Raw genomic sequence first — 13,747 nt, 5'->3', positions numbered from 1 at the left:
CAGTACTCCAGCCTGGGCAACAGTGAGACTCTGTCTAAAAGAGAAAAAAGAAAAAGAGTAAGAGTAAGCTAGGGCACCCACTATGGCAAACAGTATGGAGGGTCCCCAGAAAACTGCAAATGAAATTACAGACTGATCCAGCAGTCCCACTACAGTGTAGATACCCAAAGAAAAGGAAATCAGTGTCGGAGGGGCATCCGCACCTCTATGTTTCCTACAGCACTGTTCACCATAGCCAAGATATGGAATCAACCTCGGTGTCCAACAGCAGATGATGGATAGAGAAAATGTGGTCTTTATACACAGTGGAGTACTATTCAGCCATAACACAGGATGAAGTCCTGTTATTCTCAGCAACGTGGATGGAACTGGAAGATATTATGTGAAATAAGCCAGGGACAGAAAGTTACACACCACATGTTCTCTTATGTGGAAGGTAAAAAGGAGTGGATCTCATGGAAGTTGAAAGTAGACAGAGGATCCTAGAGCGTGAGAAGGGTGGGGGAAGAGGGAGATAGGGAGAAATTTGTTAAAGGATACAAAATTATACTTGGATAAGAATAAATTCTAGTGTTCTATAACATAGGATGACTATAGTTAACAAGAATATATAGTTTCAGGCTGGGAGCGGTGGCTCATGCCTGTAATCCTAGCACTTTGGGAGGCTGAGGTGGGTGGATCACCTGAGGTCAGGAGTTTGAGACCAGCCTGGCCAACGTGGTGAAACCCCGTCTCTACTAAAAATACAAAAATTAGCCGGGCGTGGTGCTGGGTGCCTGTAACCCTAGCTATAAGGGAGGTCGAGGCAGGAGAATAGCTTCAACCTGGGAAGCAGATGTTGCAGTGAGCCGAGATGGCACCACTGCACTCCAGCCTGGGCAACAGAACATGACTTTGTCTCAAAAAAATATATATTTATAGAATATATAGTTCCAGATAATTAGAGGAAGGATATTGAACGTTACCAACACAAAGAAATGATAAATGTTTGAGATGGTGGATATGCTAATTATGCTGATCACATACATTACATGTATTATAACATCACTATGTGTACTCCATACATATGTACAATACACAATTATGTATCAAAAAAGAAAAAGCTGAACTTAGATTGGAATGGTTATGAAGTAGCTAGCTTTTTCATATTTTTGATATAGATCCTAGGCATTTATTTTAAGTAAACTACCCTTGGCTTCAGGAAATGTGTAGTATTTGAATTGTAGCCTTGCATTTTATAATACAGAGAAGTATTTAGATACAGTGCTTTAGATACAGTCACAGGGGTTTGCAGTGATGACTTTTTTATGTCATAAGGGGGAAATATCCTTTTGTAGGCATACATGCTCATTTTTCTCCCTCTTACACATTTTTAGTTGTTGTCCAGGTATTATGATACTTATGTAAACAGTATATGATAGGTAGGAATCAGAATTTTAAGGTAAGAGTACTTAGAGTTATGTATTTTTCAATCTTTCAAACTGGATATTTTACATGTCCATTATATAACTGAAATTAAATTTTCAAAAAGACAATGCCTGTCTTTAATATGGGTGATGCTCTAGCATTTTTTTTTTTTTGCTTTTTTTTTTTTTTTTTGGAACAGCATCTCACTTTCTCCCAGGCTGGAGTGTGGTGGTGTGATCATGGCTCACTGCAGCCTCAGCCCCATAGGCTTGAGAGATCCTCCCACCTCAGCCTCCCAAGTAGCTGGGACCACAGGTGTGCAACACCATGCCCAGCTAATGTTTAAAATTTTTTGCAGTGATAGGGCCTCCCTCTGTTGCTCAGGCTGGTCTGGAATTCCTGGGTTCAAGTGTATCTCCTGTTTCATCCTCCCAAAGTGCTGTGATTACAGGCATGTGCCACTGCCTGGTCCCATATAAGTGGGATGATGACTTGAGCCTAGGAGTTCCACACCAGCCTGGGTACCATGGCACAAGACCCTGTCTCTACAAAAACTAACAAAATTAACTGGGCATGGTGGCACCTGCCTGTGGTCCCAGCTACTCTAGGAGGCAGAGGCAGGAGGATAACTTGAGCCCAGGAGTCGAGGCTGGAGGATAACTTGAGCCCAGGAGTCGAGGCTGCAGTGAGCTCTGATCTTGTCATTGCATTCCAGCCTGGGTGACAGAGTGAGACCTTGTCTCTTAAAAAAAGTTACTGGCTACCTGATTATTCCTAGGAAAAAAACCTGAACTCTGATCTAAACCTCATACCTCATACAAAAATTAACTCAAAATGGATCATGGACTAAAATGTAAAATGCAAAATGAAGATGAAAAGAGGAGCTAGAGACTGGGAGAAACTATTTGCAAACCACATGTCTGATAAAGGACTCATGTCTATAATATATAAAGAACTATCCAAATTCAGCTGTGAAACCAAATCATCTACTTTGAAAATGAATAAAACACCTGAAGAGACATTTCAGATAACATATAAGCACATGAAAAGATGTTCAACATCATGAGCCATCAGAAAAATGCACACTAAAGCCACGTCACTACACACCTATCAGAATGCCTAAAATAAAAAGTAGTAACAAGAGCAATGCTGGTGAGGATGCGGGGAAATGGAATCACTCACACTTGGCTGGTGGGAATGGAAGATGGTACAGCCATTCTGGAAAACAGCTTGACAGGTTCTTAAAAAACTCAATGTGCAATTGCTGTAGGAGGCAGCACTCACATTCATGGGCAGTTATCCCAGATAAATGAAGACTTATGTTCACACAAAAGCCTATATGTATCTGTTTATAGCAGCATTATTTATAGAGGCTAGAAACTGGAAACAGCCCAGAGACTGCTCAGCAGGTGAATGGTTAAACAAACTGGTGAACCTAGGCCCCAGATACCACTCTGCAGTAGTTAATGACATCCTTGTTCATCAGCCTTTCAAACTAGAAACCACCATCATGCTTAATCCCCTTTTATCCATCCTGGGTCTGAGTGGGTTTCATTTTGCATTTCTTTCCAGTGCATTTGCCTCTGTCCTTTCTGGTTGCGCCTCAAGCCTCATTTGAACTGTTGTAAGAGCCACCGAATTGTTTCTCTGCCTCATCATGGAATCCTTTCTTCACTTCATGCCCCGCATTGCCATTGGAACAATCTTTCCAAAACATGAACAAACTAACTTAAAAGAAATATCCCAGGTAGCCTTCCAAATAAGTATAAGCTTTCTGTTAGAAGTTTGACTTCTTGTCTATAGGGAACCTCAGGACTGTAGAGAGATGGATTTGCTGTCTGCATTTTAAGATCAGGCAGAAATCCCTGGAGGGGCCCATGTGGAATAGTGGCACAAATACTGGTTCTAGAATCAGAAGCCCTCATCTCCTGGTTCTAACACTAGCTGGATGTTCTTGGGAAAGTTTTGGTTTCAAACCTCAGTATGAGGAAGCATACTCAAGGGATCACACAAGGCTGCTGGGAGGAGCGGATGAGGGGCCATGGTGAACATGCTGTGTAATCCGTTGAAGCACGTCGTATGTGTGAGAAGTGGAGCTGTGTGGATAGCTGTTCTGGAATCAGTGTATGAAAATGATGGAAAGCACATTCGTAGTTCTGCCTGATGATACCACTGGGCACCTGGGTTGTACACGCCTGCAACATGGGTGAGGCCCGGGTCAGTACAGCTCACAGTTTGGTTTTCATTCAGTTTGAAAGACCCGAGAGGACCCTTCCCCCTCCAGCTGTAGGAAGGAGGCGGCTGTCTCCTGCTTATATTTGTTGGGATTGTCTGTGGCTCCTTAGGGACAGGAATGCAGGAGTGGGGGAAGAAAGCCGGCCTGACTGCTCACTAGTCAGCCTTCCCCCAGGGAGGAGTGGAGGGGTCATTTCGTGGTAACTTGCCAAGTCTTTCTTAACCCATCTGCTCTTAGAAATGACCAGCATGACAAGTAAAAGACCCGTTAGAGACAGATGGGCTGTGTGTCCCGTGCGTTTATGGCTTTGTGGCCTCAGAGCTGCCCGAACTCGATAGCTTTCTGGGGAATGGTGGGTCAGCCAAGGGGCTGAAAATAGTGAGAGGAAGAAAATTCACCCTCGTTGCTCTGGTCTGGGAGTGATGACTGAGGAGAGCGGCATGGAGGGCCCAGCCGTGGGGTCCCTCTCAAGCACGCCCTCACCACAGTGGGAATGCGGGTCTCAACCTCCCTAGGCCTCCGTGATTTTCGTCTGTCACATACTCACCTCCAGCAGGGATGTCTATGGTGATGAGATGAGGGAGCATCATAGCACATGTGGCACTTGGTAGGCTTGTGGTGAGTGGACGCTGGCGTCAGTGGAACAGGAGACTGGGCGCTGCGTGTGGATGCACTCACGTACTGGTGGCATGGGTGGACAGAGGAGAGAGGGACGCTCTGCAGTTCTTCTTTTGGTCTGTCACCCCGCTGTTGTGAGCAGAATCCGTGAGTGTATTCTGTTGCCCCAGTCAACTTGGTAGGCCGATTGCTCAATTTTCTGCTTCCACTTTTGATTTCTTAAGAATGGGAAAACGAATACTTCAGTACTGTTCTGGTTGATGTCATACATTCCTTGATATCACCTTAATGCTTTTTAATTTCTATGTATTTTGGATGTTGGAGTTTGCCTGACATCTGTGTTTTTATGCCTCATCCTCTCGCATAACTGTTGGCCACACCAGAACCAGAGAGAAGTGACCAGACTGATTGGTAGCAGGGCTAGGACTGGGATTCCCCAGGCTTTTGACGCCCAGCAGGCTCTGTTTTCTGTATTGCACTGCTCTTCTCTATTTCGATCCCTGTTAAGACAGTGGGTGTGAAATGTAGCTGGGCGCTTTTGGGGGTGTGTTAGTGAAAGGACACAAAGATAGATGTGTACCCGCCCCCCACCCGCTACACCCTTGTTCTGCTCTCTAATCTTTGCACATACCAGAGATTTCGTAAGTTCTGTGAGTACCTGGTTTTCTGCACGTACCAGAGATTTTGTTTTGCACATACCAGAGATTTTGTAAGTTCTGAGGCAAGGTCACAAGACGTGTTTAAGTAAGATAAACTCTTGCTGCCATAAACCTGCTCTCCCGCCTCAAAGTTTGAACCAAAATATCAAAAATGGCAGGAACCAATCATAGTTAGCCAAATCGCCTTGTTCAAACACTAGCCAATCATATATCTGATTTGTATAATAACTCTATGCCCACTTTTCTTAGACTATCTAACATTGTTCGGAGCTGAGTGGGAGAGCTCTCCTGCCCGTCTCGTTTCACGAGCGAGGGAGAGTTCCAGGTTCGAACCTGTAATAAAGATCCTTGCTGCTTAGCTTTGACTCTGGACTCTGGTGGTCTTCTTCGGGGAATAAATGGTCTGGGCATAACAAATGGGGGCTCGTCCGGGATTTCCCCCAAGCCCACCAGACCCCCAAGTCAACGGATCTTAATCTGTAGGTAAGCCGGCTTTGTCACTGTCTCTGTCTTTGTCTCTGTCTGTCTCCCTGAAATTTCGCGAAATCCGTAATCTGTAATCTGTATCGGTCTGTTCTGTAAGTGGCACGGTCTTGGCGGACGCGCTAGAAGACAGCCACTCGGGACTGGTGGGAGACGTTCCCCAGTGCCCATCTGGGGGCCTCCATCCTTGGTTGCCCCGTCTGACTCAGGTCGGAAGTCCGACACGCGCTCGCGAATGCTCATCGTTATTACTGTCTGTCCGTTATTGTTAAGTGTTAAGTGTAAGCCCAAAACGAAACATAAAACCTTTTCTTCCCCTTCCAGGACCGGACCTGTCGGATACTCCCCTCTGTTTCACACTCATTTTCTTCCCCCCTTCTCTTTGTAGGAGCAGTCCAAAGATGGGCAACAACCAGAGCACGCCGCTCTCACTCCTTGTTACCAATTTTAAGGATGTGAAGGCTCGGGGGCGTAACTTAAGCGTAGAACTAAAGAAGGGAAAGCTAGTTACTTTCTGCCGTTCGGAGTGGCCCTCTTTCAGCGTAGGGTGGCCCTCCAAAGGAACTTTCTGTCTCTCTATTATTACTAAGGTAAAAACTAAGATTTTCCTGCCAGGGCAGTCAGGACATCCTGATCAAATTCCTTATATTCTAGTGTGGCAGGATCTTGTGGAAAACCCACCACCCTGGATAAGTCCATTCATCCCTGAGCCCTGCAAAGTCCTAGTAACGCGACCTACAAGACAAAAGACTCCCTCTGCTCCCTCGGCCCCTGTGCTGCTGGACAGCCAGGACCCCCTAACGTTAGAACCCACATTTCCCCCACCATATCCGCACCTTATCCCGCAGGACCCAGTCCCCCAGGGTAGTGCTTCCGTAGAGGGAAACCGAGAAGCGGAAGCAGCTGAGAGCGAAAGTAACCTGGGGGGGCCAGCTGGCCGAACACGAGGCCGCGTACAGCGGGACCAAGCTTCCCGACTCCCTGACTCCACTGTAGCCCTGCCTCTCAGAGAAATAGGATCACTTGATGATACTGGGCTCTCCCGTCTCATGTATTGGCCTTTTTCCACCAGTGATTTATACAATTGGAAGTCCCAAAATGCTCGGTTCTCAGATAATCCCAAAGATCTAACCTCGTTGTTAGACAGTGTCATGTTTACTCACCAGCCGACCTGGGATGACTGTCAACAGCTCCTCCGAATCCTGTTCACAACGGAGGAAAGGGAAAGAATCCAAGTTGAGGCCAGAAAACTGGTTCCAGGAGATGACGGCCAGCCAACTGCAAATCCTGACCTCATTAATGCGGCTTTCCCTTTGACCCGGCCCAGATGGGACTACAACACGGCAGAAGGTAGGGGACGACTGCTCATTTATCGCCAGACTCTAATGGCGGGTCTCCGGGCTGCAGCTCGCAAGCCCACCAATTTGGCTAAAGTATATTCTGTGTTACAAGGTAAGACAGAAAGCCCCGCTGTGTATTTAGAGAGATTAATGGAAGCCTTCAGACAGTTTACCCCTATGGACCCGGAAGCACCGGAAAATCAGGCAGCGGTAGTAATGTCCTTTGTAAACCAGGCAACACCAGATATTAAAAGAAAACTCCAGAAATTAGAAGGTTTAGAGGGAAAGCAGATTCAGGACCTCCTTCAGATGGCCCAGCGAGTTTATAATAATAGGGATACTCCAGAAGAAAAACAGTTCAAGGCAACCAAAGAAATGACCAAAGTCTTAGTAGCAGCTTTCCCCCAGGCAGGAAATGGCCAAAACAGAAAGCAGAAAAAGCAAGGCCCTAGGCAAGGATTAGAAAAAGATCAGTGTGCTTATTGCAAGGAACGTGGCCACTGGATTAAGGACTGCCCAAAGAAACGGAGACCAGCTAACCCTACCTCCGTACTCGTTACCCAGGACTCTGACTAGGGAGGACGGGGTTCGGACCCCCTCCCCGAACCCAGGGTAACTTTGCAAGTGGAGGGGTCCCCAGTTCGCTTCTTGGTCGATACTGGGGCGGAACGCTCAGTCCTAACCAAACCAATTGGAAAAATGTCTAAGAAAACATCCTGGGTGCACGGGGCCACAGGCATCAAAAAATATCCCTGGACAACCCAGAGGACTGTAGAATTAGGAACGGGAAAAGTCTCCCATTCCTTCCTAGTCATCCCAGAGAGCCCCTGCCCTCTACTAGGGAGGGACTTGCTGACAAAGATGGGGGCCCAAATCCACTTTGAGCCAGAAGGGCCCAAGATAACTGATTCCCAAAACAGGCCAATATCTATCCTGACTGTCACCTTAGAAGATGAGTACCGACTCCATCAAGAGCAAAAGCCCCCCGATCAGGGAATTGACTCTTGGCTCCAGCGTTTCCCTGAAGCGTGGGCAGAAACTGGGGGCTTGGGTCTAGCTAAACATCGACCTGCCATATTTGTGGAAGTTAAGCCAGGGACGGACCCGGTTCAGGTTCGGCAATATCCTATGCCCCTGGAGGCAAGAGAAGGAATTACGCCCCATATCCGCCGACTCCTAGACCAGGGAGTCCTACGGGCTTGCCACTCATCCTGGAATACTCCACTGTTACCTGTTCGTAAACCCAACAGTACGGACTACAGGCCAGTACAGGATTTAAGAGAAGTTAATAAAAGGGTCATGGACATACATCCCACTGTGCCCAATCCATACACCCTTCTGAGTGCCTTACATCCCAAAAAACAGTGGTATACCGTTCTTGATCTAAAAGACGCTTTCTTCAGCCTTCCTCTGGCTCCCAATAGTCAAGAACTCTTTGCATTTCAATGGACGGATCCTGAGAGGGGCATCAACGGTCAGCTAACATGGACCAGACTGCCACAAGGGTTCAAGAACTCGCCAACCCTGTTCGATGAAGCCCTTCATGAAGATCTGGGTGAGTACCGGCGGCAACACCCTGAAATAACTCTTTTGCAATATGTTGATGATCTCTTAATAGCGGCCAGGTCCCCGGAAACTTGTGTTCAAGGGACTGAGGACCTCCTGAAGACTCTGGGGGAGCTAGGCTACCGAGTCTCAGCAACAAAGGCTCAGATCTGCAAGTCGGAGGTAACTTATCTGGGGTACCTATTAAAAGGGGGGCAACGCTGGCTAACCAAAGCCCGAAAGGAAACAGTCCTACGCATCCCTAGACCCCAGTCAACACGGCAAGTGAGAGAATTCCTGGGGTCGGCAGGGTTCTGTAGGTTATGGATACCCGGATTTGCTGAGTTAGCCAAGCCCCTATACCAGGCAACAAAGGAACGGTAGCCCTTCAATTGGACGGAAGAGGCTGAGCTGGCCTTTCAGCAAATCAAAACTGCCTTGTTATCAGCCCCCGTGCTGGGGCTCCCTGATGTCTCCAAGCCCTTCCACTTATACGTGGATGAAAGTAAGGGTGTTGCAAAAGCCGTGTTAACACAGTACCTAGGCCCTTGGCAGAGGCCAGTTGCCTATTTGTCAAAAAAAATTAGATTCAGTGGCTGCTGGCTGGCCACCCTGCCTCCGGATAATCGCGGCGACCGCCCTAATGGTCCGAGACGCTGATAAACTTATCATGGGGCAAGAGTTGCGCGTTATAACCCCGCATGCCATTGAAGGCGTCCTCCGGCAGCCGCCGGACCGATGGATAAGTAACGCCCGGCTCACCCACTATCAAGGACTGCTGTTAAACCCCCTCAGAATAACTTTTCTGCCCCCAACCTCTTTAAACCCTGCTTCACTGCTGCCAAATCCAGACTTGGACGCCCCGTCCCATGAGTGCACTGAGATACTGGCTCAGGTGCATGGGGTGCGGGAGGACCTGCAAGATCGTCCGCTCCCCGACACAGAACTCACCTGGTTCACTGATGGCAGCAGCTACGTCCACCAAGGCCAGCGGTGTGCAGGAGCGGCTGTAACGTCAGAGACTGAGGTAATCTGGGCGGAACCCTTGCCTCCAGGGACATCGGCCCAAAGAGCCGAACTGATAGCCCTTACACAGGCCGTCACCCTAGGGGCAGAGAAAAAACTAACAGTATACACGGATAGCCGCTATGCTTTCGCTACTGCGCACATACATGGGGCCATCTACAGAGAAAGGGGACTATTAACAGCCGAAGGCAAAGAAATAAAAAACAAGCAAGAGATCCTAGCTCTATTAACTGCTTTGTGGAAACCAAAGAAATTGGCTATCGTACATTGCCCTGGGCATCAGAAACCAACTACGCCAATTGCTCGAGGCAACTTCTTAGCCGACCAAACCGCAAGGAGCATAGCAAAAGCTCCCAGTCAGCTCCTCGCGCTCCAGCTCCCCGATCCTGGCCCGCGAAATTTGCCATGTTTTCCCGACTATACCGAACAGGATCACGAATGGATGAACACGCTTCCCCTAAAACAGGTTAAAAATGGGTGGTGGACTGATATAAATGACCAAACCATCCTACCAGAAAAATTAGGATGGCAGGTGTTGGAACACATCCACCGGACAACCCACCTGGGTGCCTGGCGAATGATGGACTTAATCAGGCACGCCAAGTTTAGAATCAGGCGCATAGCTGAACTGGCCAGCGATGTCACAACAAATTGCAAAGCCTGCCAACTAAACAACGTTTGCCCCCAAACCCAGACCACCACAGGAATTAGGTGTAGAGGAACTAGGCCTGGTATCTATTGGGAAATAGACTTTACTGAGATAAAGCCTGGAAAATATGGGTATCAGTACTTACTTGTCTTTGTAGATACTTTTTCAGGATGGACAGAAGCGTTCCCAACTAAGAGAGAAACTGCTCAGGTTGTAGCAAAGAAAATTTTGGAAGAAATCCTCCCCAGGTATGGCTTTCCCGTCCAAATAGGGTCAGACAATGGACCAGCCTTCGTTGCTAAGGTAAGTCAGGATTTGGCTTCCATTCTGGGGGCAAATTGGAAATTACATTGTGCTTATAGGCCCCAAAGCTCAGGACAGGTAGAAAGGATGAATCGGACTCTGAAGGAGACCTTAACTAAATTGACCATGGAGACTGGCGCTAATTGGGTAGTACTTCTCCCCTACGCTCTGTTCCGGGCCCGAAATACCCCTTACAGACTAGGCCTCACACCATATGAAATCATGTATGGCAGACCCCCACCCCTGGTCCCCAGTCTAAAAGATGACTTACTCAAACCTGAAACTGAAAATGTCTCTGAGCTCCTGTTCTCCTTACAAGCCTTACAGAAAATTCACCAGGAAATTTGGCCCAGACTACGAGAACTGTACGAGGCAGGACCTCCGCCGACGCCTCATCCGTTCCAGCCGGGAGACTGGGTCCTAGTCAAGCGCCACCGGCAAGAAACTCTTCAACCCAGGTGGAAAGGACCACTGCAAGTACTCCTGACTACTCCCACCGCTCTCAAAGTAGAAGGCATCGCTTCGTGGATCCACTACACACACGTCAAACCAGTGGACCCAACATCCGACCTTCTCGAGCCGTCTGGAGCACCGGTTACATGGACTATAGACAAAGCTAAGAACAATCCCTTAAAGCTAACCCTGCGCCGTCATCCCCATAGCCGTAACCATGTCTAGCTTACCTATGCTTTTATGCCTTATGCATCTGACTCTCCTCACTGCTGCGCCGTCTAATCCCTATGTCTGGAGGTTCTGGCTCTATGAGAACAAAACTCACCCCCGGGAAACCCCCCAAGCGGGTAAACTGCTAGCTAGCGCAGACTGCCCCCCCTCAGGGTGTAATACTATAGTTTACCTCAATTTCACTAGGTTCCAGATTGCCCAACCAGCAATACCCATGATCTGTTTTGAATATGATCAAACTGAATATAATTGTAAAAATTATTGGTGGCACCAGAGTGCAGGTTGCCCATATAGCTACTGTAAGACGCACTCTGTCCGATACTGGAGAGAACGACAAGGGTGGTATTTTTACAAAACTGAGTCTCCCGTCACTTACACTTGGATAATTAGAGACCCATGGGACTCTCGGTGGACAACCCCACAACATGGGGGAGTATATTACTCATCAACTAGTACCTGGCCCAGTAGCCATTTATATCTGTGGAGAAGTCTAGTCTAGATTCAACCCTTAATCCACACACAAATCCACGGGCAGGAAACCAAACTATCACAAGACTTGCAGCCCTTCTCCTGGCTAACTCTATTACGGGAAGGGCTAGCATTCGCCAACCTCACTGGTTTAGGCGACCTGTCCTCTTGCTTTATGTGTGCAACCCTAGGAAGACCACCATTAACGGCTGTTCCTCTATCCTCCCCTCCCACAAACTATACAGGTTTTAACTCATCGATAGTCACGATACCCGATGTGGCCCTGTACCGTGACCCATACCAAGAGAAATACCCCTATTGTTATTTGGCATTTAGCAACAGCCTCTGTAACCAATCGGCTACATACCCTAATAGTCCCATATATGCTCCCCCTGGTGTGTTCTTCTGGTGTAATATGACTCTGTTAAAAACTGTCCAAAAGCATCTCTGACGGACAGTTGTGTATCCCTGTTACCCTAGTTCCCCGACTGACACTGCTAACCCTGGCAGAGTTCATAGGCTGGGCAGGGACCGCCCCAACTAAAACTGCGCGACATAGACGAGCAGTTTTTCTACCACTAATTGCCGGAATATCCTTAACCACCTCTGTCGTCGCAGCGGGGTTAGCAGGAGGGGCCCTACAACACTCCATGATAGAAAACGACAAGCTGTTACAACAATTCTCTGTTGCTATGGAAGACTCCGCCTATTCCCTAGCCTCCCTTCAGCGGCAGCTCACCTCCCTAGCACAGGTCACCCTTCAAAACCGCAGAGCCTTAGACTTACTCACGGCTGAGAAAGGAGGTACCTGTATGTTCCTCAAAGAAGAATGCTGTTTCTATATAAATGAGTCAGGGTTAGTTGAGGAAAGAGTCCAACGCCTACACGAACTAAGCTTAGAAATGAAAAAGCAACAATTCACTACAGCCACTAACAATTGGTGGAGCTCTTCAATGTTTTCCCTTCTGGCACCCCTTTTAGGCCCCCTAATGTCTTTACTACTTCTATTCAGTATAGGCCCCTGTGTGGTAAATAAAATTTTACAATTTGTCAGAGAAAGGTTTGATACCATCCAACTAATGGTCCTCCGTAGCCATCACCAGCCTCTCCTGCACCCAGAAAGTGAGGCTATATTATAAGACTCTGGAAATCCAAGATTGGACATCCAGTTACTTATGAGAAGGGGGAAATGAAAGGACACAAAGATAGATGTGTACCCGCCCCCCACCCGCTACACCCTTGTTCTGCTCTCTAATCTTTGCACATACCAGAGATTTCGTAAGTACTGTGAGTACCTGGTTTTCTGCACATACCAGAGATTTTGTTTTGCACATACCAGAGATTTTGTAAGTTCTGAGGCAAGGTCACAAGACATGTTTAAGTAAGATAAACTCTTGCTGCCATAAACCTGCTCTCCCGCCTCAAAGTTTGAACCAAAATATCAGAAATGGCGGGAACCAATCATAGTTAGTCAAATCGCCTTGTTCAAACACTAGCCAATCATATATCTGATTTGTATAATAACTCTATGCCCACTTTTCTTAGACTATATAACACTGCTCGGAGCTCAGTGGGGGAGCTCTCCTGCCCGTCTCGTTTCATGAGTGAGGGAGAGTTCCAGGTTCGAACCTGTAATAAAGATCCTTGCTGCTTAGCTTTGACTCTGGACTCTGGTGGTCTTCTTCGGGGAATAAACGGTCTGGGCATAACATTAGGAGTGTGGCAGATGCCTCAGACTGGCATTTTCCCCTGATTCTGAATTCTCATGGCTCAGAGTCAGTCTCTAGGCTACTGACCGGGAAGATACAGGAAGCTGTTCTGTATGGCAAACTATGCCAGGGCATTTTTTTCACCTGGCAATTTATTTGGTTTGGACTGGAATAAATCTCTGATATTGGTTTCTTTGCCAACAGTATTAGGGAGTGGAGCCTGACTTGTTAACTTAGCCCGATTCATAGTGCTTAGAATCTCAGTGAGTGTGTGTTGAACTGAGCGGAAGTGTGAGAGCATCTTGGACAGTGGTTTGGAAACCTAGCTGCATCTGGGGGGCTGTGAAAAAAGCATGCGTGCTTACTCCCGACCAGTTGAAATAGAATCCGCAGGAATGGAGCCTACGCAGCTATAGTGCTGTTAAAAACCCCCAGGTGGTTCTGATATACCATAAAGGTTGAGATGCACTGATCCACAGTGAATTGGAGTCCTGGCTCATAGACATGCCTTATGCTTTCACCAGCTTAGAATGGCTCTTGTGCTTTAGAACTGTGAAAAAAAAAAGTGTTATGCAAACAAATGTGGAAATAGCCTAAATGCCACATCCTGTTACTACCTG

Source organism: Macaca nemestrina, chromosome 4, assembly GCF_043159975.1.
Source record: "Macaca nemestrina isolate mMacNem1 chromosome 4, mMacNem.hap1, whole genome shotgun sequence".
NCBI classification, from domain to species: domain Eukaryota; kingdom Metazoa; phylum Chordata; class Mammalia; order Primates; family Cercopithecidae; genus Macaca; species Macaca nemestrina.
The sequence above is the reverse complement of the archived record's forward strand: the minus strand, read 5'-3'. Positions refer to the sequence as shown.